The following is a 24743-nucleotide window of genomic DNA, read 5'->3' as shown; positions in this document are numbered from 1 at the left end:
TAGACTAGCAAAATTTTAAACTTACAGATTTTTTGATTTTTTTGTATACCAGTTGTCATTTGTTTAGCTTTTCAGTCTCTTAGTGTATTGGTTTTTTATTCAAAATGTCATGTTTCAATTTATAAGTGCTCTGAAGGTTCTTCTGTTTTTCTGAGCCTTTGAAAATGCAAGTCACTTTAAAAAATGCCTCAATTTCTCTCTCTGAAATTTTAGTAAATAGCATAACAAAATTAGAAACAGCAGACCTGCTAAAGCAATTAAACTCGTGAATAAAGTATAAATTTTTGTAAAATGTATTCCATGAATTGTGAAAAAAATAGTTAGTACTAATAAATAAATAAAATAAAAATCTACTAAAAATAAAAATATTAATTGAATGAAAAAATATTGGTGATGACTGATTTTAGTACTAATATGTATTTCCATTCAGTGAGTTCATTTCCTAGGTTAAGATAAATTCTTACGAAAAAACAAACTAATTTAGGATAATTTAGAATAACATCTTGGTTCAACAGTTAATTAAAACTATTTATAGCTTTATTGTGTAATAAAGAATTTAAAATTTTTGACGAAACGTAGTTTGTTTGTTTGTCTGTTTTTGTAATGAAATTTATTGCAATAAAAATTATGTATGTATTTTTTCTGTAGTTAGGAATTAATAAAAAATATATCCTAAACTACCAGAATTTAATTCCTAATTTCTATTTTTGTGCTACCTTTTTTTGACACCTAAGTTCGTAAAAATCCGGTCTCTATTCATAACATTTCAAATCTTGAAGGAAACATTTACAATTTTATTGCTTACGTTTCCCAGGTTTTATTAGGATAATTTTACCACAAACAAAGTACAAGTTGTTTAGGCTAAATCCACATTCACTTGACGATATTTGAATGCAAATAAAATGTTAACAATTAGTAACAAACTAGACAACATCAACAAATTTACAAAATTATTGGTGCACACCAAACTACATAAGTATTTAAAAAAAAAACTAGACGTGATAAAAAACTCGTGACAATTTGTCAAGTTAATTTTGGTGGATGCGCCGGGATAGAATTCATTACACATTGTTTCAAGTATTTCAGTGATAGTTAATGAAACATTATTTTAGACATTTAAATGTTGGAATAAAAGTGTTACACATAATCAATTCCAGGTTATTATTTAATCACAACAGAAAGCAAAATTGCACTCATTAGCAACCATCGAACTGAAACTAATTGTATTCGTATTCTTGAGGGGTTACATAATAGTTTCTAGGAAATACTGAAGTAGTTAACTGTTTTATTAATTTAGATTTAGTAATTTCAGTTTTAATTAATTAATTACTGTTGTTTTCCACTTGCTGCACACAATAGACGCGAAGATAATAATTACAGTTTCCATTCAGAATCCGTAGAAGCACATGATTCTTTGAAATTGTAAATTTCGTTTATTCAGTTTTTAATAAAATGTAATGTGTTAGTAAATGAGGTAAATCATTTGGGAGGAGAGTAATCAACCCTTTTCGCGCACTTTCCGAACCGAGACCAGACATGTGAATTATGAAATCGGTGACATTTTCCGGTCTTTATAAATGTTGTATTACATCAGACTATTGAAAATGCTCCGCGTTTCGCATGATTAGATTAAATTCCATTTGTACAAAATGTTAATCGCATTTCCAACTCGATTAACCATGTAACATTTATCCGTTTTACGTTCGTTTCCAATTTGCGAATGTCTCTGTTGACTCAGTTTCGCTTCTCAAATGAATAGCGAGCAAGGCAGAGAAAATATAGGTTGAACGTTATGGAAGGTGTAAGAACGAATAAGCGCAAAGGTCAAAGGTCGGCAGCATCCCAGATGCGGCCAATGCAAAGCTAGGTCAAAATTTCCAATTTAGGACAACTTGAATGGAATTAGCACAATATTCGGAAACAAGCGACGAATTTATTATTGATTAAAAATAGTGACATTGATTAACGACCCGCGCTCATAATAATAACTTTATTTCACGGGAAAAATTAGAAGCCTGAACCAGAAACACATTTTATTTAGTGTGAAACAGGGTATTTTAAAATTATTTCCATCATAACAGTTAGTTATCTGTTATTTTCTGATCCTTATCTTTTTAATTTTTTTTTACAACGTTATGAGAAGTGTTAATTTGTTTTGACTCATCGAATTAATCGAAATAATAATAATAATAATAATAATAATAATAATAATAATAATAATATTTATTTTATTTTCAACAGGTGAAACACCCAATTAGAGAAAATAAACTTAAACTTAATGATCGTGCTGCAAGCAAAAACTAATAATTTAAATAAACTAAAACAAACTAATAAAAATACTATAATAATAAATTAAGAAACAAGAACTAAAATTAAATTTTACCTAGCCACTAAAGTAACTAATTATATGATTTTTAATGTAATTAAATGAATGAAAATGAATATCACAACTACTGCTAATTTTGTTAAAATTACTACACATTACATATAAAGGTGATTTTAATAGAACATTCGTATTACAACTGCAACTGTAAAAAGTCATGGGATGCCGTGAGTTAATTCTAGGAACCAGAAAAATTATCTTATTAACAAGAGCAATACAATCAATCTTGTTGTTTAGTAAATTATGTAAAAATGCAATACTTGAGATAATTCTCCTAACTTCTAGAGAATTGATATTAAATGTCCTTAAAAGCAGTAGTTGGTCACATCCCTTATCGGGGTAATTTTTAAAAGAAATATACCATAGCAGTTTCAAAAATTTTCTTTGGACTGATTCAATACTATTTATGTGTGTGGCATATATAGGTGACCAAATAATTGCACAATATTCTAACTTGGAGCGTACAAGGGCAAAAAATAAGACTTTTAAGGCACTTAAATTAGTAAACTCTCTACAGCTGCGATAAATAAATCCTAAAGTTTTATACGCGCTATTAATAATATTTGTAATATGATTCACAAATAAAAGTTTGTTATCTAAGGTAACTCCTAGATCTTTAAATGTGTCTGTTCTTTGTAAAATGTGACCACTAACATTATAACTATACATGATCGGAATTTTCCTATTTGTGTAAGACATAATAAAGCATTTAGATATATTTAGGTTTAGCCTATTAGCTTCGCACCACTGGAGAAGATTGTTGATGTTATTCTGCAAGACTTGACAATCATTATCGGTTTTTATGATATTATAAAGCTTAAGGTCATCAGCAAATAGAAGACTGTTACAAGTTACTGCTGCAGTAATATCGTTTATAAATAATAGAAAAAGTAAAGGACCTAAATTTGAGCCTTGCGGCACTCCGGAAGTTGGTACGAAGCTAGAAGATAAACATAAAATAAACTTTAATATTCAATGACTTTATATAAAATTTCCAAAATACCATTTAAAATAAGTAAGTAAGCATTTCTCCGTTTACAAGAAAGCGTTATTAGTGAAAAGACGCAGAAATAACAGCATTTTTCAAGTAATTCATGACTTTTCATTATAAGGTTTTTGCTTGAAAAATGCTAAAGCCAGTGACTAAAACGTTTGAATACAAAAATAAAAATAAGTGAATTTTTATCTCAAAATACGATGAGCATTCGAAAAGCATTTTCAACTTAATTTGGCAATTTCTGCCAAAAAAAACGAGTTAAAAGATATGTATTAGCTGTTTCAAAACTATAAAAACACCAACGTCGCATTTTACCAAGTTATTTTTTTAAATAAAGTTGATAAAAATGTAAAATAGTTTTCAATGGTTACATCTTTCATTGAAAGTGTAAATTACATTTGCTAATATTTTTGTGAAATACATAAAAAATTTATAACAGCTAATTTTGAGAGAAAATGCGACTTTGGCGTTTTCATAGTTTTGAAACAGCTAATATAAACGGTCGAATAACATAACTGTGGAGTAATAATTGTCTTTCTAGAGCAAGATTATTTCTTTTTCGAAGAGATTTATTGATTTTTAGTTCGCGAAGGAATGAATTTGTATCTCAAAAACATGCAAAAGCTCGAAAAATGCAAAATTGAATAACCAACGTCATTTCCCAATGTTATTGTAATTGTGCCAAAAAAAGCAAATAAAAAAATGCAAAAACCCTTAATTTACTTTGTGAAAAAAATATCTACAGAAAAATTTTTCAATTTTCTGGTTACACCAAATTTGCTAGATATTTAGCTCGGTTTATCAAAAAAAATATTAAAGAAAATCGACTAACAAAATAAATAGCATTCTCAATTTCCGACGTATTTTTTACAGAAAAATTAACTGGTCAAAAACATGACGCTCGAAAAACGCATTTTTTTTATACTGCGTTTCTCGCTGATTAACATGCAGATCCAAAAAAGTAACTCAGATCTTTTTTCAACCAAATTTACTAAACTTTCAGCTCGCTTTAGCAAAATTTCGAAAAATATATGACAAATGCTCGAAAATTGCAAACACTGACTAACACTATTTTCAACCCAATTTGGCAATTCATGGAAAAAAATTCCCAAAAAATGTATTTTTTTCAAAAACGAGCACAGAGTCGTCAAAAATGCAAAAATTGACTAATTTATATGTGTTGTTTAGTTTATTTTTTTATAAAATTTTACTACATAATCACCGAGGTATATTTTACTGAACATCACATAACACATAACATCATCTTATATTCAATTTACAAAAATCATATCAATGTATTACTAGAGGTAAAGAGTTTATTTGGCTAAACACTACATAACACAGGTAACATTATTAATTGTATTATCCTATCATCAGTTTTTAAAAATCCATGTCAATGCATTGCATTGTCAGTACTTCACTGTGTATATGTATTTTTTGGTTTATTGTTCAAAATTTTTAATAAATAATCGTATTTTTCGTTAAAAAATTAACAAAACAACTAAAATTGAAATTGAAATCGAGTTTAAAGCATTACATTTTGCTATTTTCAACTTGAGGTAATAAAAAAACTAGCTAAATAAGATTGCTTTGTTTTAATGTAATTGAACCGCACCTTTGAATTTAATCAACCGTACTTGCAATTATAAATATTCTTTAAAACAAAGAACAGAACAATTCTAAAACCCTCCAACATGGAATACTTTCAACTCAAATTACAACATAAGTCTAGTTCTTGAAATTACAAGATTGTTAAAGTTCATATTTTTTCTGATAAAAAATATTTATTACACCTCATTAGAGAAAGTGCTAGGTGGAGTGGTGGAGTAAGGAATAGCAATTAAAGTAATTGAAAATGTCTCGTCTGCACAACCTTATCAAGTTATAGATATAAACCTCATTTTAAAGAAGGTTTAATTTAAATCTACAGAGTGATTCAAAAGTGATGAACAAACTTTCGAATGGTTTAATTTTTTAAATTTAATTTACTGTTGAATTTGTAAGTTTTTCAATTGTTTTGTACATCATAAAACATTATGATTTTTTCAACAGGTTTCAACTATTTCATTCCCGGAAAAACGCAACCTGACGGCAAACATTCAAAATGATTTTAGTAATGATAAGTTTGTTTCAAAATACACGATTTGGTTTATATTTTCATTTAAATTGAAGTAATTTATTGGATTTGGATTTTAAAGTTTACAAACATTTTTCTAACTTAAGAAACTTCTGGTTTTTTAGAAAATGAAAATGAGTAAGTAAATTGATTAGTAATACTAGTACTTTTTATCTTTATAACTTTTATAACTTTGTCCCGTCCGTAATCGCAGACATAAAATGTTGTGCTTATTTCTTACGTTGTAAAACAAAACGAACAATTTTTCATTTTCACTGTCTAATTTTAATATTGTTACAGTCTTTTAGAGCTATTTTCACACACAAGTTTTTATTGTCCCGTCCGTCATGTGTAAACAGAAAGTAACAGGTTCACCTTATATTTCAAAAATAGTTGTTGGAATTAGTGCCTTTTAAATTAACAGAATTTTATAATGATTGTTCAAAGGGGAAAATGTGAGGTCTTTTTTTGTGTCCCGTCCGTCATCAATGTGTATTTCCTTTTTCTGATCATATTTCAAACTAAAAAAATGTGGCCCTAATTGTAAGTTGCAAACAATTTGACTGGTATTTAGTTCTTATAATGAAAAATTCACTTCTACTGATACTGTTCTTAAAAACTGAAGATAAAATTTAAAAATTTGTGCAAAGTGTCCCGTCCGATAAAATAGAATTGCTGAAGAGCTGTCTTTTCCGTTAACTATATAAAGTCAAAGAATAAAGGCCTAAAAACTTTACTTAAAAACCTAACTTTGGAAAAAAAAAATTTTGTCACAGGAACTTTTGAATCACCCTATATTTCAAATTAAAAACTCACTATTCCTAACAATTTGATACGAAGTTGCAATGCTAATTAGACCAAGTAAACTTTTATGCCTCGTCTAAAAAAAATTGTTATCACTACCTGACTATCAGAACTGGAGACATAAAAAGACGCAGAATAAACTTTATGCCGCTATAAAAAATTAATAAAACGGCATGAACAGCTTCGAAATAAACCTAACTGTGGGTTAAAACGAAGCTTAACAATGTGAAAGCAATCATGAAGTCCACTTTATTAGGTCAAATCGCATTGTGATGCATTTTAATAATATAATCCAATTTTGCTATTGCGCTATTTACGTGACCGTGCACAAAAAATTGATTTGTGAACACCCTGTATAGAAAGGAGTCTTTCATATTACAAAAGGGAATATGCAAAACGAGTCTAATTTATTGCGCATCACTGATTCGAGATCCGTCAAGTGAACTGTTCCTCGAAAGCTATTAAACGGATCTGAATTTTTTCACTTCGCTTTTTTATTGACCTGCGGCTTGAAACGCTCACATTATTCTTCGGTGAGATTTTATGAATATGTATGACATTCGCAAAGCCTAACAAAATTACACGAGTTGTTCTTTTTGCAGCCAATCCAATTTTTTAAGCATTATTTCTGATTTTTTGAAAGTGTGAAAAGGCTTCAATTTTGGCAAGGTAATAAATAAGCCGGGACAGCTGTTCAAAATGACCTTTCGTCCTGCTTTATACTCGAATGTAAAGAGAACCCGCCATAAAGAAGGTTATGAAAAGCATGTTTTATTGTGTAATAATCAATAAAACATGTAACGAGCAACCAATGTTTCGCAATGAATGGAGTAAATGGGTACATGGCTCAAATGAAATTTATTAATGAATTAAAGCGGCGTTATTGGCTCTAATTTGATTAAACCGTAATGGAGTGTGTAAAATCAAACAAAGACAGCGAAAAATTTATTGATCATCCCAGAAAAACAACTAAAAGTCAACGTCCCTTAATGCTTCGGTTTGTTTTGATACAAGCATTCCCTTATTTGGGAATAGGGGGGTTGGGGTAATTCCCAAAACTATAATAACAGTTACAATGGAAAAGCTAGCTCTTTTTGCCGGTTTTGTTTTCAGATGTGCTTCCGAACATTTTCGGAAGTGATTTCTGTGCTTCAATCATATTGTACAGGGTGAGTCAATAATATGCAACCAAAAATACAAATTCCATTTACCACTTGGATACTTCATTTGATTTTTAAAGACTTTAATTGAACCAACACTGGTTATCTTTTAATGTAATCGTGGATTAAATTTAATTTTTTAACGATTACCGATCTGGTCATCTGTAATCAGTATAATTGGTTGCATATTTGGGAATATGGGGGTTGGGGTAATTCCCAAAACTATAATAACAGTTACAATGGAACAGCTAGTTCTTTTTGCCGGTTTTGCTTTCAAATGTGCTTCCGAACATTTTCGGAAGTGATTTCTGTGCTTCAATCATATTGTACAGGGTGAGTCAATAACATGCAACCAAAAATACAAATTCCATTTACCACTTGGATACTTCATTTGATTTTAAAAACTTTAATTGAACCAACACTGGTTATCTTTTAATGTAATCGTGGATTAAATTTAATATTTTTAACGATTACCGATCTGGTCAGCTGTAATCAGTATAATTGGTTGCATATTTGGGAATATGGGGGTTGGGGTAATTCCCAAAACTATATTAACAGTTACGATGGAAAAGCTAGCTCTTTTTGCCGGTTTTGTTTTCAAATGTGCTTCCGAACATTTTCGGAAGTGATTTCTTTGCTTCAATCATATTGTACAGGGTGAGTCAATAACATGCAACAAAAAATACAAATTCCATTTACCACTTGGATACTTCATTTGATTTTTAAAGACTTTAATTGAACCAACACTGGTTATCTTTTAATGTAATCGTAGATTAAATTTAATTTTTTAACGATTACCGATCTGGTCATCTGTAATCAGTATAATTGGTTGCATATTTGGGAATATGGGGGTTGGGGTAATTCCCAAAACTATAATAACAGTTACAATGGAACGGCTAGCTCTTTTTGCCGGTTTTGCTTTCAAATGTGCTTCCGAACATTTTCGGAAGTGATTTCTGTGCTTCAATCATATTGTACAGGGTGAGTCAATAACATGCAACCAAAAATACAAATTCCATTTACCACTTGGATACTTCATTTGATTTTAAAAACTTTAATTGAACCAACACTGGTTATCTTTTAATGTAATCGTGGATTAAATTTAATATTTTTAACGATTACCGATCTGGTCAGCTGTAATCAGTATAATTGGTTGCATATTTGGGAATATGGGGGTTGGGGTAATTCCCAAAACTATATTAACAGTTACGATGGAAAAGCTAGCTCTTTTTGCCGGTTTTGTTTTCAAATGTGCTTCCGAACATTTTCGGAAGTGATCTCTTTGCTTCAATCATATTGTACAGGGTGAGTCAATAACATGCAACCAAAAATACAAATTCCATTTACCACTTGGATACTTCACTTAATTTTTAAAAACATTAATTGAACCAACACTGGTTATATTTTAATGTAATTGTGGATTAAATTTAATTTTTTTGACAATTACCGATCTGGTTAGCTGTAATCAGTGTAACTGGTTGCATATTTACACAAATTATTGACTAACCCTGTATATTCGTGGCAATAATTTAATCACACTATCCCGATAAGAATCGATACAAAAGAACAAAGAACTGAACATCAAAAACAAATTTTCGTTTAAAACTGGTGTGCTCATATGTACGGCAAAAACTTCTCTCTATTTTAAAGAAATTTTTCCATTTGAGTTCATAGAGATAAATTTTAGATCAATAACATATTGAATCATCAACACTACGGCTGAAACGTGGCTCATAGAGATAACTGATAGCGATTTTAATCAAATATTGTGAAAATGCAATCCTATTAATATTGTAATTATATTTTCCCTATTTATCACCACAAATGATTATCCACAATTTCGTAGAAACATTTATTGCACTCATCGGCTTCCTAGACGTTTTTATTGATTATTCTAACTTAAGAAACTTCTGGTTGTTTAGAAAATGAAAATCAGTAAGTAAATTGATTATTAATACTATTACTTTTTATCTTTATAACTTCTGTTGTCCCGTCCGTTATCACAAACAAAATTTTGTTCTTATTTCTTACGTTGTTAAACAAAACCAAGAATTTTTTTGTATTCATTGTCTAATTTTAATATTGTTAAAGTCTTTAATAATTAAAATCTGTCAAAATTAATTTTTTTAGAGCTATTTTCATACACAAATTATTTTTGTCCCATCCGTCATGTGGAAACAAAAAGTAAATTAATCAAAAGTTTCAGCAGGTTCCACCTTTACTTAAAAAAAAAATTAATTAACATGTGTCCCGTCCGTCATCAATTTGTATTTCTTTTTCCTGCTCGTAGTTCAAACTTAAAAAATGTGGCTCTAATTGTAAGTTGCAAACAATTTGACTGGTATTTAGTTCTTATAATGTAAAATTCACTTCTACTGATACTGTTCTTAAAAACTGAAGATAAAAATTAAAAATTTGTGCAAAGTGTCCCGTCCGATAAAATAAAATTGCTGAAGAGCTGTAGTCATCTGTAATCAGTATAACTGGTTGCATATTTACACAAATTATTGACTCATTCTGTATATTCGTGGCAAAAATTTAATCACACTATCCTAATAAGAACTGAACATCAAAAACAAATTTTCGTTTAAAACGGGTGTGCTCATATGTACGGCAAAAACTTCTCTCTATTTTAAAGAACTTTTTCCATTTGAGTTCATAGAGATAAATTTTAGATCAATAACAGATTGAATCATCAACACTACGGCTGAAACGTGGCTCATAGAGATAACTGATAGCGATTTTAATCAAATATTGTGAAAATGCAATCCTATTAATATTGTAATTATATTTTCCCTATTTATCACCACAAATGATTTATCCACAATTTCGTAGAAACATTTATTGCACTCATCGGCTTCCTAGACGTTTTTATTGATTACCTTTCAGTTTGTGGGTAATGTACTCTACGTCGTAATTAACTGTGAAATATACAAGCCCTCCTGTAAAATTTTGCTCTAATAATAAATAAATAAATAACACCAAACTGTTTCCGTATAGAGAGAGGCTTATTTAGCATATTTTTTTCAATAATTCGTCAGGTGATATTAACAGTTGTGTTATTACTATTTATGTTACGTTTAGATTATGTTAGGTATTTTAATTTTTACTTTCCTATGTATACCTGTTCTGTTACACACTTTGTTTAACGAAATACTTGCTATATATTGCTTGAAATCAAAAAAGATTCTTTGGCAAAACTGTCGAAAACTGACATACGATTTTTATTACTTTCAATATTCTCCAGAATACAGTTCAACTTGAAAATTTGGAAAAAGTTTCAAACGAAATAAGTTTTCCTCTTATCGATTATCATGTCAGTCTAAAGTAGTAAGTAGCTGATAAACATTAATAATAAAACTTTATAGGTATGTACGAGTATAGAAATATAAATTAGGTCTTACTTTTACTAATTTGGAGAAAGGATTTAAATAAGTTTAAGTAAAGGTCTTGGAACTTGAAGAAGTTTTTTTTAATTCTTTTAAACAGATAACTATTTTACAATAAAATTTGCCACAAGTAAATGATACATAATAGATTGGTAGTAAAACTCCAAGAAAAAATTAAGCTAACTGGTAAAGCTTCGTAAATAATAACATTTTTTGTAACAAACACCTCCTTTCATTTTTTAAATATTACATCAAACCTAATTTTTGACTGGATATAAGTAAAGTAAAAGTTGGAAGAAATGGGTAGATCATAAAAATTTTCGAAGTCGATCCCCAAATTTTTATTATAAATGTAACGGTGTTTAAATAGGAAAACATGCCAATTTTATCGAACCATTTCGTAACTTTCAGCATATTTTTCAAGAAAAGCCTTAAAATAATTGCGTTTCTTAATAAACAACGTGTTAAAACGTTTGAAAAGAAGGAAAAGAATGTAGTTCTTGTGCAAGATTTATTGATTTCTTATTTTAATTGTTATTCTGGTTTAATAAATCTAGTAAAAACTTTTGTCTTTGGTACAAAAAGGAGAAAATAGCTTTCTACTCACTTGAATTAGTTCTTTTTAGTTTTTGGTTTTTATCTCAAAAACTTGAGTAAATGTTCGGAAAATGCAATTTGCTCCATTTTGGAATTAATGTAGGAATTTTTTGATTTATTTTGATGAAATTGAAGGCGTTTCTAGCAAAAATGTGTTAAAATATTTGAAGAAAGAAAAGTGTTGTAATATACCACCCAATTCTAGCGTGATTAAACTATGATAAAAAACAAAAATTTATCAAAATCTGATTCTTTTAACTTTTGAAATAGTTTTAAAATAATATTAATTAGGCAGTATGTATCTCACTAATGTCACTAACAAAAATAAAATAGAGGTGCTGTTTAAACACTAGTTGAAAAAAACAATAATCATGACCACTTTTGTCCAAAAACATCCTAAACTCTTTATGGCTTTTATACAATTGTCTTAACATCAATGTTTCAAAGATTGTCTAAATCCGACTTTGGACTACTCACACACTTATTAAATAAAAAAATGTTTCACCCCCCTTTTGAATGATATTTCTAAGATCTTTAATATTAAAAAAGTAGAGAACTTTATGTAACTTTCAAACATTGCTAAAATAATACTAGTAGTGATCACTAATCAGCTTTTTGCTTCGTCTTTTATAAACTAAAATAAATTTAAAATTATAATAAAACAAAAAACTCATAAGACACAAAAATCTTTAATTAAATAAAACAATTACAAAGCTTAGAGAAATATTTATTACATGTAATAAAAACTTACTACGAATGTAAGATGATAAAAAGATAAAAATCTCAAACAAATTTAAGAAAATAATTTATTAGTTATTCGCGCTTTTGTTATGAATGTTATGATCTTTCTTTAAAGAATACAGGGTCTAGATTATTTTTGTTTTATATGCATATGAATTTTTTCACAATTTTTTTTACAATAAAATTATTAAAGATATGTAATTTTAAAAAAAATAGAATAATGACGTTCTAAAAATTGTGGCTAGCATACAAAAAAATATATATTTCAAATATTAAAAAATATTGTTCATTGTGTTTGCATTTTGCAGCTCACCTGCAATCGTATAGGAATTTTTTAAATTCGAACTTCGCTAAGTAAATCTCAACTCAATTTTATTGACCACTAACACAGGCTGATTCAAAAGTACCGGACAATATCTCGGGTGCTGATAAAGGATATAAAATAGAATTAAAAGTTCTAAGGACAAAAAAATTTTTGAGCCTTTTTTAACTAGATATAGCTCTTCAAAGTTAAATTTTTAAGTTAAGTTTTTGGTGCTTCAGATGAGATATTTTTGATTTATATAACGGAAACGACAGCTTCTTGCAACATTAATCAATTACCCGTTGAAAAAAAAACAACAATTAACGTTTCATGATGTACAAAACCATTAAAAAACTTGAAAATTTGCAAGGGGAAACAAAATAAAAAACTTATCACAATTAAGTTGCTTGAAAAAAATCGGACTGCATTTTTGAGCTTAATTGAATGTCTTTTATCAATTATCACCATACTTTTGAATAACCCTGTATAATTAAATTGAGAAAGTTCAAATTAAACACGAATTAGAATTTGAGTATATCAAAAATTTTTTACCTATTTCTTGCACAAATTTTTTTGCAGCGAATTGTAGAAAATAAAAATTCAGATATGCATTAAAACACATTATTATTGAAGTATTTAATAGCAAACAATGGTTTTTGTGCGATTACTAATTTTTTTATGGACAGTAAAATAACCGACCTACATATTAAAAAATAACAGAAGATTTTCGACGATTCACTTATTCTATAGCAGGTTGTTAAGTAATTAACTAATTACTGGTGCTATTTTTCGTGGTACTGTCTCTAGGATCGTATGAATGACGAATATTTCTCAAGTTGATTAAGAAATCCATTTATACACAAAATAATTTGGCAAAATGAAAATTCTGTGGTGTTTTTTATCTGACCCAAGAAAATATTAAAGTGCTCAGGTTTAGCTAAAATTAATCTGCTCAGATAATCTTTGAAGAATTGGCTTAATATTTTGAAACACTATACAGAGTGCTCAAAAACTGGCGCACTGGTACGTTATTGAGAAGCAAGTGCAGATTACGGGAAAATTGTTGAAAAAATTCCTAAAGTCATATTTTAAAAAATCTGGAGCTACAAACTTATTGTGTTAACTTCTTTAGTTTTTATTATTTTGTTATATTTTTATGTTTCATACCAGGTAATCGTTCCGTAAAAAAACGATGAATAATTATTTTTAAATTTGCTATCAGATTTTAGCAGTTTTTTTAATTTAAAAAAATTAAAATTCATCAAAAAAATCACAATGTGTAGATGTGCCAACACTGGGAATTATTTCCTAGAAAACAGTTTCAAAAATAATTTATTTTTATTGTTGATCAAATTCTATTGCGATTATGACTGTTAGACAACGTTGCCACATATCATTTATCTAAAATCCGTTACTTATCAATAACTTTAATACAAAGAATTTTTTTACTATTTTTACCTTTATATGTAACCAGTTCTCTACCACACACCATTGAGTTGGTGCGCCATTTTTTGAGTACGCTGTAGAATAATGATGTCACCACAACATCGAAGAAAAAGTATGGATAAAGACTGCTTTACTGACTCATCTTCGTAAAATACATTCTGAAAATATGTTTTGAAATAATCTATTACAAAACATCGTCTAAAACGAAACTACAATCGTAAAGCTTATATTTCCAAATTGCAACATTTAAATTAAATAAAACCAAAACTTTTAACAACCAGGTTTTCACTCGGGTTTTCATTATTACTCAGAATACCTACTAATGCCTTAGTGTAAATATCTGTAAAAAGGTAAGTTACCAGAATCGTATTTTAAGCTTATTTTATTCCATGAAAAATGTAAAATAAGGATAATACTTAATTAAATGATGAAATTATGTAAGGTATTAGTAAAACAAATTTTTTCCTTTAATAAAAACTTCTTTAATAACTGCATTTACAAGTAGCTGTAGATCATTGCACTTGTTAAACAAACCCCGATTTAAATGCAAATGTAAACGTCAACAACATAATTAACACCACAATTAAAACAAGAAAATGCAACGTTGCAGTTACGCGACACAAAAGCACTTGCTTCTTATCCCCGAATGAAAACTTGTCCAAACTCGAAACAATCTTGAATGATCTTCCATTCCACCAAACGTGGTGGCAGTTGCATTCATCATTCCCCCGATAAGAATCACTGAATGAATGACCGACGATTTCGTGATTAATATTTAGATCGTTATTTATTAATCTGGATCGATTTTCATGACGCACTATCAATTCGTAGTAGAAAGTAAACTGCGTAAAATGCGATTTTCCTCGAATAAAAGGACGATTGACTGACCTGGTGAGCAGCATCCGGCCAACTCGCTGTGCATCCTTGATCCTGGTCATACTCCATCCTCTCCACCGGAAAATCTACAACGCGGAGCGAATTCGACACGACTTGTGGATTACATGCTCATACAGGCCCACCCACGCAAATCACCGGTCATTTAAAAATCATCACAACATTTCACTTTCACTTTTTCGAAAGCCAGCAGGATATTGATAAGTGACAAAGCTCGCGCGTTTTTCCGCTACAACTCGAGTCGGGCTTTTGCAGCGATTGTGTTTTTGTGTGGATTTGGTACAATGCTGCCAACACAATAGCACATATCACTTGAACAGTCTATCAAGTCGGCTGATGTGCATCTACTGGCCGAACCCAAAGCTCCCACGAAAGCTCGCCGAAGTTGAACGAACGCCGTTCGATCCGGAGCAACACATAGCAACCGTGTGGGTACCGCCCTCCGGTATAAGAAACATCTACAAATACTATTTCGTAAAATATTTAAAAGGGGCCTTTGTGGATCGATGGGCCAAGCCGGCCCTGACCAATCAATTAACGCCAATTGCGATGGAAATTGCACTCCTCACTTTTCAAGTCCGGTGTTCATTACTCCAGTTAAATTTTTACCCCGCCTGAATTGTCAAGATTAAATAGAAATGTAGAGGAGCTGGGATAAATAAGTATGATGTTTGATGGGCGCCACACCCACCAGATAGCTTTTATCGCGACCGCATTAAGTGGATGCAAGATATGCTAATATTTTATTGATCTTATTTGTGGCAAGTTTTGTGTAAACAGTCTTCATTCAGTGTTTATGTAAAATTTCAGTTCGGGTTTTTGCGTTTCAAGTTATACCATTTACGAAAAAATAAATCAAGTCTAGTCTTACATGTTTAGACGGGGCTTGTCATATGCGAAAGGGAAATGTTGCTCGAGCTAATAGTCAACCCCGTTATAGATTTTTAAGTCGTAATTTTATATTTATGGATCAGATTGCATGAGTTTGTCTCGTAATTTATTTAATTTTGTATTTTCGTGTAATGTAGTGGCTAATAAAAATAATTTGTTTCCTTGAGAAAGTTTGAACATTAAACAGCACGTCGATGATTAATTTGTACATAAAATGTCAATTAGCACTTGGTAAACAATTTAATTTCTAAAAAACATACAACAAGATTCGTAAATTTAAAAAGATTAAAGAGTTTTGATTAACGAACTTATTTAGGGAATGAGTGTTGAAAAATACTTGGAAGAATAACCCGGTTTTCTCAAAGATTATTTTAAAAATATGTCTGTACCTGAGAGAGAAAACAGCCGAAGTCCATTTTTTTAAATAAATAATAATTATAAGTAAACATTTAACACACTTATTTTTATTTGAAACAATGCGTCTTTTTACGATTTAAAAAAGTTACAAATGTTGAAATTCTAATCAAAATATTAAGTCCAAATTATTTATAAAAGGCAGTGATCATTGGAAAATAATTTTGTTTTTTTTATTTTTTCATCTGTGACAACTGGGATAATTTTATTAGAAATTGTAAAAATTCCCCATTTTAATGTGTATCTAATACAATTATTTGAACGTAACATCTCCTTGTGTTGAAAGAAAAAAATGTGAAGCTAATTTGAATCCTCAGAAGTTGTTTGGTTTCAGTTAAGAAAAGCAGTTGAAATAGGAAAATTATACAGTAAAACCTCCCTTAATGGGCACCTCCGAATAACGGACACCTCTTCACAACGGACATTTTTGTAGGAATGTAACAAAAACATTGGAAAATATTGTATGAAAACCTCTCTACAACGGACCCTATAAAAAAATTCCCCCATCACCATAATATCATATAGGTTTACCTCTTACAACGGAAAGAAAGAGTGATGGTGCAAAGAACATTTGTTTCAAGAATAAAAGTTCTATACCGGAAATCTAGAAATAAGAATAGAGATGAATGTATGAATGTTTTTTCAGAAAAAAGTAATTAAAAGATTGACCTAGACGCCTGTGATAAAGAGAAAGCTTGCCTTAGAATCACAGAAAACTTATTTTAAATCTGTTAAAAAATAGCTTAAATTATGTGTCATGTAATTTTTTTATGAAAAACGCTCTTAAAATTAACCAAACAATAATTGAAGATTTTAAATAAAATATGTTTTTATTTATTTTTTTAATAATTCTAATTTTATTTTGAAAAGATTTTTAGTTATAATAATATATCTTACTATGAATAAAAAATTTAATAACAAAATGTTTATACAGCCACGAATCTTACAGATATCCACATGGTCAAAAAATTAAAAGAAAAAAAAACGCTAAATCTAAAGCCATACAAAATATCCATGTAACATACTATATACATACTTCACTTTAAAAATTCTGAATATATTTATGTAAAATATATTTTCGCTGCTATTTTAAATTTAAATATGTTTTGTGGGAAGTGGAATGATGTTTAAAATTATTTATTTAAAATTTCCCTCGTCTTATTAGTAAACACCTCTCTACAACGGACAATGAAATATTTACCACCGGTGTCCGCTGTTAAGATGTTTTACTATAATTCTACAAAAAATTTAAATGCGTCAATTTAAGAACAAAACCAAGAAAGTCATTAAATTTGCCTCAATCACTCCTTCAACCTAGAAATGAAAGAAGCTGGAAAGAAAAATACGATAACTTAATGTCATAGTTTAAATTTAAATGAAAATCAGAGGAATGTCAGACTAGTACAAAAATTTTCCTTATTTTCAAAAAGATTTTCCGGAAGACAATTAACCTTCTTACTTAATAAATATACAATTTAAATTGTTTACAAAAAATTATTAAAATTTCAGTGCATTAAACATTAGTTTACACCTGGGACCTAATTTATTTTAGCTTTCTGCATATTGAAAAAAAGTTTATATGTTTAGGGCGTTAAAGTATTAAGTCCGTTTACCCTTTTAGTGCCTTTTATTAATTCTAAATCGAATAAAATCAAGTATCTAATTAACTTACTAGATCTACTTACTACAAAAAACTCCATCACTAAATAAGAATTTTTGTTTAAAATTTGTCTTGAATATTAAGCATTTTGGACTAAGAGTTTTTGCTCTCAGGGACTGATTGTGAAATATCAAGAAGGATTAGTTCTTTTGGACAAAATAAAATGATTCATTTTGCGAAATAATTGTAGCATTAAAATGTAAACCTCTTCTCCTAGGCTCTTCAGAGAGTTAAATTTATCGTAGAGAAAGCTTGTCGGTATAGGTATCAGAAAAACAAAGCTCTGGTTACCGTACAAATACTTGCATAGGAACTACGAGACGGTGTATTTATTGTCACCCACCAATGTGTACAAAAAACATTTTTTTTGTTGTAAAATGAAAACAACTTGTAATACAAAAATATTTTTCGAATAATTATTATTATTTATTAAATTATTAAAGTCCACATAAATATAACAGAGTCGACAACTTCAGAAAAATATGCAGGTACAAATATTTAATTAAAAAAAAAATACTAATCAACTGATCTATCGTATTTCTAGATAGTATGTGTTCAGACTATTCAAAAAAAAATACAAATTATAATTAAGCTTTCAACTTAACGTAGTATTAAATTAATTTCCGAAAGTCCTAAAAAATTCTTGTAGATAATATCAAATTAATACTCAATTTTAATTATCACATAGTAATTAAATATATTATTATTAATAATTTACTCGGGAAAGGTCAAAGTATTTTGTTTAATAAATAAAATAGAGCTGCAAATATGTGTATTTTTTGAGGATAGCACACGTTTTTTTAGCACAAAACAACATTCAAGCATCGTTTGTTTCAGAATGTCATTAGAAATAATTATAAAAAAAATACGGCAAAAAAAGAAACTCACTTGTGTATAGAAGATGAATGCTTTAATTTTAAAGTGTTTAATAGCAAACACTTATTTTGTGTGTGATTGTTAATTTTTCATGGAGGGTAAAAAACCTACTTTTAAAATTCCATCCTAATTCAAGTGTTTTCAGACTTTTAAAAAAAATATTTTAAAATTAACTTACGTGGTTTTCTTTAATTTCCACAATTCCTTATTAATACCTGTAATACCAAATTAATTCTCTTAATTTATTTATTTATTTATTCATTTTTGGGAGAAGTTTAGCCGAGGCTATTCAACTTAATTCATTACAAAATATGATCGAAAACAAAATAAAAAAAATATAATAACACATACTTAATAATTAGAAGAAAGAATATAATGTAATAAACAAAAAAAACACAACAAGGAAAAGAAAAATAAATTCTTTAAAACTGTCACAATATTTTTTTTGTTTTACGAGTAATTCAACGTAATTTTGAAAAGGAATACTAGTTTAGTTGAAGTTATATATATGGATCGTTCTAAAAAATAAAATAACTGAACGAAAAAAAATTTTTTTGATTAAACTAATAAAAAGAAAATTAACTCTTTATTTATTTACTATAGAATTGATAAAAAAACTAGTTCGTCCTTTGATAAGTTTCAAAACGATACAATTTCTTAAAACTAACCCATGAAGTTTTTTTTAACTTAATTTTTTTTTATTTTAGGACAGATTTGTCTTTATACCGTTCAACTAGCATAATTTTGACTTGTTTTAGATTCCATGGGTCACAAAATAACACAATTTTATCCGTTTTTAAACGAAAAAAAAACTTATTTCGACACCATTACTGCAAAAATCATCGAAGCTGTTAAAGAAACCGTCAACAATTAATGTACATATTTTACAAAAACAAATAAAAAATACCTTTTTCAATCAAATAGCAAAATCATTAAACGGTTTTTTTTTATTTTTGCAAATATTGTCGATTCCAAATCCAGACATAATAAAGCGTCTTGACTTGTTTCTAAATAACTTTGCTTATTTTTAACAAGAATAAAGCTTATTAACTACGAGTAAAACCATTATCTACCTACAGCAGTTAAAAATTTCAGAAAAGAATTTTAGTAATTTTTTGAAAATAATAATACTTAGGTACATCAAAATCATTCCAAAAAATTTTTCATTGTTCTATTCTGACATTTTTTGTAGGTTTTTTTGGTTTAATTAATTATCCTGAGTTTAGACCATTTTATATTGTTGCCAAGTTGATGTCAGCATTTTAAAGAGAAATTACTAGAAAATGTTACGTTGCAAATATTATGATTTGTTACACGATTTGTCGAAACTTTAATCTTTCTTGTTACTTGACTGGTTGATGTTTGTTGTTTGATATAATTAAAAGTTCATTTACTTTAGCAACATAATTCGTATCCTGTTGGCAAAGTTTTTATTCCAGAACTGAAAAAATACAAAATTAAATTATAAAACTTCTATGTGGAAAAAGTTCCTGATAGAAACAAATTGTGCAACTTTGTTATTGATAAAGTTTTCCTCTTCATAGATACGAATACGTCTGTACCTACGTTTTTCAAGTAAATCTGACTTGAACAACAAATATCTCAACTATTGTTATTTCAAGATACATTAACCTACAAAACCCATTTTTGTGAAAAGTTGAGGGAAATTGATATTTTGACGCTTTTCAATCGCATAGAAAATCAATGTTTCTATTTTGTATTTGCGGAGTGTTGAAGAAAATGCCAGCTGAAAAATCAATAAGCACGGAACTGAAACGAAAACTGAATACAACGGTAACTTTTCAAACAAAGAAAATCAATTAATACTTTTCTCGCAACCAAATATTAAAAACTCCGGACTAAAGCAACTCGAAACGTTCATTTCCGTGCAACATTGTTGTCTCAAACCACTCAGATAACAATAAACACAAACTTTAGCTAGGTTCTAAAATCATCCATGGTGTGTTGGTTTAATTGGCCGTAGAAAATATTTATGTGCTAATTTAAGCAGCACTTTGGCACAAAGTCGACTCTAATTAATGGATAATCTGCACACATGTTTGTGAATTTTTCATAAGAGAGGCGAAACATTTCAGCAATATTGTCGGTAAATAAACGGAGTTTCCGCACTTAACATTTTAAGAGAGGTGATGAGCGTATTGCGTGAAGGATCAGCTGATGTACGACCAGCAAGCCTGAACTTTCTTAGAATAGAACCACCCACGCAAAGAGTACAAAGAACTGCTCGCGAATACAGAACTTGCCCAACTTCACCATCGTCATCGAACTTCGTTATCGCTTCCTTGTATCCGGCGAATTTATGCAAACGTACAGGTGTTTGCAAATTCTTCACTATTTTACGAGGATGCATGTTTAGAGAACAAAACTAAATTATACTTTGGGTTTTATGGATAGTTGATGTTTATTTTAAAAAATCGGATTTATTGCTTCCTACAAACTGAAAAACCGTAGGTTGGGCTACAAACTGTAAAGTTTCTAGAGTGGACAAATGTGGAACCTACGACTATAAAAATGTGGTCGCTTTTATTGAATAATTTTTTTTCATATTTTAGAAAATAGTTATAATTTTTTGATGGAGATTAATAAAAATATAGCTTGCGTTTAATTCTGATCTAAAAATATTTAAATGTATTTATTGGACAAATAGGCTAAACTAAGATTTGAAGAAAAACTTAAACGAAAATATTGATATTAGAGTCTGTTTTGACATTTGTAGCTGTTTCTGCAAATAATTTTTCTAAAAATAACAAACTAAAGAGCTGTCTTGGACATCTATAATAAAACTGTTTTGTAAATAAAGTCAATAATATAAAATTTAATAAAACATTTATTTTCGTTTGAGATCTGGGGTTTGTCCCAAATACCGTTTTGTATTTAGATCTTGTACTGCTGTTAAAATTAGGACCTTATCAGTTAATTAATTTAAACTATTAGATCTATTAGAGTTACATAAATAACTCTATAAAAACATATTTTAGAGATAAACAGAATAGGTGTCTACTGTTGAAAAAATTCTCATTTGAGTGTGTGAATACTTCAGCATGTTTTTGATATTCATCGGGCAATTACTCCTGCACTAATGGACGTAACTCTATTAACTTTATTATCGTTGAAAAGCTTTTTTAACAATATGATTTTAAAAAAATATTCTTGGATTAAATGTTTCCAACATCTCTAAAAATTTCTAACAAAAGCAAAAATTGAAAAAAAATCATAACTCAAAGTGTTGAGAAATTGGCCATTTTCTCGACGCCAGTCGATTCCTAGAATGATTTTACATAAACTTACATCAAAGTAGTGCACTTGTTTAAATATTTTAACATGTTCTTGAAATTTATCGAGCAATAACTTCGAAACTATTAGACACAACCATATTAATTTATTAACGTTGAAAAGCTCTTTTGATAATCTGTTTTTTCTAAAAAGGATCATTGTTGTTTGATCAATACTTTTCGAGAAAATTGTAAACAAAGCAAAAATTGGAAAAAAAAATAACACAAAAAGGATTAAAAATATGAGAATTGTCTCAATGCCAATCGATTACTCAGATCATTTTACATAAGCCTATATAAAAATAGTTGCACTTTTTCGAACAATTTCGCCGTAATCAACGTTTGAAATGTGAGGGTGTGAATATTTCAACATGTTTTTGATATTTATCGAGCATTAACTCTGAAATTATTAGACATAACCAATCAAGTTTATTATCGTTGGAAAGCTCTTTTGAGATTTTTGTTTTTTTCAATAAAGATCATTGTTGTCCGATTAATAGTTTTCGAGAAAATTGTAAACAAAGCATAAATTAAAAAAAAATCATATCGTGTAAAGTATCAAAAATATATTAATTTTCTCAAGGCCAAGCGATTTCTCAGATTATTTTATATAAGTTTACATCAAAATAGTACTACTTTTTAATATAGTTTTGCCGTAATCAACATTTGAAGAGTGTGTATTTGAACATTTCAACATGTTTTTGACATTAATCGAGCAATTAATTACTCCGGAACTATTAGACGTAACCCCACTACGTGTATTATCATTAGAAAGCTTTTTTGATAGTCTCTTTTTTCCAAAAAGATTATTGTTCTCCGATCAATAGTTTTCTAAAAAAATGTAAGCAAAGCAAAAATTGAAAAAAAAGTTCATAACGTAAAAAGTATTTAAAAAGTAGCAATTTTCTGACGCCAGTCAATTTCCTTGGCCATTTTACTTAAGTTTACATTAAAATAATTTCACTTTTTGGTATAGTTTCAGTAAAAAATATCATAATTTAAAATTTATTGAGAATATGGTCATTTTCTCGACGCCAGTCGATTCTCCGAATTATTTTACATAGGCTCACATCAAAATAGTTCTACTTCCTCGAATAGTTTTGCCGAAATCAACGTTTAAAATGTGAGTGTGTGAATATTTCAACATGTTTTTGATATTTATCGAGCAATAACACCGGAACTATTAGACATAATCATATGGAAAGATTTTTTATTAATCTGTTTTTTTCGAAAAGGATCATTGTTGTCCGATTAATAGATTTCGAGAAATTGCAAACAAAGCAAAAATTAAAAAAAAAATCATAACGTAAAAAGTATCAAAAATATGTAAATTTTCTCAATGCCAGTCGATTTCTTAGCTTTTTTGATAACCTGGTTTTTCAAAAAAAAAATCATTGTCGTCCGATTAATATTTTGAGAAAATTGCAAACAAAGCAAAAATTAAAAAAAATATAATACAAAAAGGATAAAAATTTGGGAATTGTCTCAACGCCAATTGATTTCTCAGATCATTTCACATAGGTCTACATTGAAATAATTCCACTTTTTTGAACAGTTTCGTCGTAATCAACGTTTGAAATGTGAGTGTGTAAATATCTATTTCAACATGTTTTTGATATTGATTAGGCAATAACTTTGAAACTGTTAGACATAACTATCTTAAGTTTATTATCGTTGGAAAGCTCTTTTGATATTTTTGTTTTTTTCAAAAAAATCATTGTTGTCCGATTAATAGTTATCGAGAAAACTGCAAACAATGCAAAAATTGAAAAAATTCTTAACGTGGAAAGTATCAAAAATATGTTAATTTTCTCAACGCCAGTCTATTATTTAGTTTTTTTAATGATCTGTTTTTTCCAAAAAAATATTGTCCAATTAATATTTTGAGAAAATTGCAAACAAAGCAAAAATAAAAAAAATATAATACAAAAAGGATAGAAATTTGGGAATTGTCTCAAGGCCAATCGATTTCTCAGATCATTTCACATAGGTCTACATTGAAATAATTCCACTTTTTTGAACAGTTTCGTCGTAATCAACGTTTGAAATGTGAGTGTGTAAATATCTATTTCAACATGTTTTTGATATTGATTAGGCAATAACTTTGAAACTGTTAGACATAACTATCTTAAGTTTATTATCGTTGGAAAGCTCTTTTGATATTTTTGTTTTTTTCAAAAAAATCATTGTTGTCCGATTAATAGTTATCGAGAAAACTGCAAACAATGCAAAAATTGAAAAAATTCTTAACGTGGAAAGTATCAAAAATATATTAATTTTCTCAACGCCAGTCTATTATTTAGTTTTTTTAATGATCTGTTTTTTCCAAAAAAATATTGTCCAATTAATATTTTGAGAAAATTGCAAACAAAGCAAAAATAAAAAAAATATAATACAAAAAGGATAAAAATTTGGGAATTGTCTCAAGGCCAATCGATTTCTCAGATCATTTCACATAGGTCTACATTGAAATAATTACACTTTTTTGAACAGTTTCGTCGTAATCAACGTTTGAAATGTGAGTGTGTAAATATCTATTTCAACATGTTTTTGATATTGATTAGGCAATAACTTTGAAACTATTAGACATAACTATCTTAAGTTTATTATCGTTGGAAAGCTCTTTTGATATTTTTGTTTTTTTCAAAAAAATCATTGTTGTCCGATTAATAGTTATCGAGAAAACTGCAAACAAAGCAAAAATTGAAAAAATTCTTAACGTGGAAAGTATCAAAAATATGTTAATTTTCTCAACGCCAGTCTATTATTTAGTTTTTT

General features: G+C 28.7%; 1 protein-coding gene across 4 annotated transcripts in view; it reads right to left on the bottom strand.

Annotated features, from left to right (window-relative positions):
• The window catches only part of Shab (Shaker cognate b), a 200206-nt gene that overhangs the window by 85109 nt on the left and 90354 nt on the right, over window positions 1–24743 (bottom strand). The window contains exon 1 of one of the 4 annotated variants that reach the window (XM_064359910.1): window positions 14826–15184. The exons of the other annotated variants lie outside the window; for them this stretch is intronic. The gene's annotated coding sequence lies outside the window, so the exon portion shown is untranslated. Of the gene's footprint in view, window positions 1–14825; window positions 15185–24743 lie in introns of those variants that run through there. 4 annotated transcript variants of the gene reach the window in all.

This window comes from Tribolium castaneum, chromosome 1 (genome assembly GCF_031307605.1).
Source record: "Tribolium castaneum strain GA2 chromosome 1, icTriCast1.1, whole genome shotgun sequence".
Lineage (NCBI taxonomy): Eukaryota > Metazoa > Arthropoda > Insecta > Coleoptera > Tenebrionidae > Tribolium > Tribolium castaneum.
This window is presented reverse-complemented; position numbering and strand designations above follow the sequence as displayed.